This window comes from Propithecus coquereli, unplaced genomic scaffold, assembly GCF_000956105.1.
Source record: "Propithecus coquereli isolate 6110/MARCELLA unplaced genomic scaffold, Pcoq_1.0 Scaffold3, whole genome shotgun sequence".
Lineage (NCBI taxonomy): Eukaryota > Metazoa > Chordata > Mammalia > Primates > Indriidae > Propithecus > Propithecus coquereli.
In genome coordinates, this window is record NW_012148618.1 from 4540609 (window position 1) to 4541939 (window position 1331).

The 1331-nt window shown below is 39.2% G+C and overlaps 1 protein-coding gene across 1 annotated transcript in view; it reads left to right on the forward strand.

Moving 5' to 3' along the window:
- Window positions 1–1331, forward strand: part of AVEN (apoptosis, caspase activation inhibitor) — a 243749-nt gene that overhangs the window by 80243 nt on the left and 162175 nt on the right. The window lies entirely within an intron of this gene.

Below are 1331 nucleotides of genomic sequence, written 5' to 3' on the forward strand. Positions count from 1 at the left end.
TACCAAATACCCTGGGAACCAAAGTATTTGACTATGGTTGGTAAATAGCGTCTGTGAATGGCTCTTATGCACCATTTAGGGCTCTCTTTATGCAGTTTTTCAAGCTATTAAATAAAACAAAATTGGGATTTTTTTTTAAATGAAGCAAAGATGGGACACATCCAACAAAAAATGAATGAGATTTTTTTGGATGTTTTATTGTCTAGTTATGAGTGACTTGTTATGCAGCATAAGTAAAAACAAATGTTTACCTCAGAAAGCTTAAATCTGCATAAAGCTTTAGGGAGGACTGCTTGAAATTCAAACCACCTCACTCATTCACAGCATGAGCAGATTAATTTCAGTAGGCAAGATATAAATGAACATTATAAAATTAAATCTTACCTGGCAGTGGTTTGTTTGAAGCTCAGTAATTTGAACTCTGGCTGGAAATAGTAAGCTTCGGTACCCGAAATGCCTTCTCTACTTTCCTTTCGTGTTTTCTTTTCCCAGCGTGTTTTATTTCTTGCAGTGTCTTTCTATCTGTATTCCTGATAATCCTGAAGCGTTAGTTAGGGCAGCACAGGCTAGATGAAGACTCCATTTGGATAGGATTATAGAACCAGAAGGGCGAGTTTTGCCTTTATCTGGTAACAGCAGTTGATCTGACCACAGACAATCTGAGTGTTCAGAACTTATTAAAAATTCATTGAACGCTTCAGCAATGAGAAATCCTGGTGGTTTCTATAGACATTTTCCCCTCTGGAAAAGTTCTGCTTGTCATATTTCAGAATTACACATGCTCCCAAATCAAGCTGCTTTGAAAAAAAGATCTGGACTGGAAGCATGGATGTCCCCTTGCACTCTCTTGCTTTCCTTGTTTTTCTCTTTACCAACTTTACAGTCCCTTAGCTTCCTTTCTGTAGAGGATGAAGGGATTTCTTCTTCTGTTCTCCTTGAGCTTCTGTAACACATAGTTCTGGTACACTGTTTTTTGAACAGTGAGGGAAAAATCCAAAAGGAGGGACGGCTTTATCATGTTTCCGGACAGTGAGCGTACTTGGCATGAATGAAGAGCTGATATGAGCTATTCAAGCCAGACAGCAAACTGATGGGATGGCGCTTTCATACATAATCAGCCCATTAATTACTTCTCCTGATGGACAGCAGTATATCCTGAAAGGAGCAGATGATCATACTCGTTTTGATAGGTGCTCTCTGTTTGAACAGCTTGTCATTGAGAAGTGAATCCAGGAAAAGCTGCAGCTTTGGAGAGTGATCAGGTAGAATGGGCAAGAGTTATTCTGACAGACAGTTAAGTGACGTATTTTGGGAGGAAAAAGAGAGCTTAG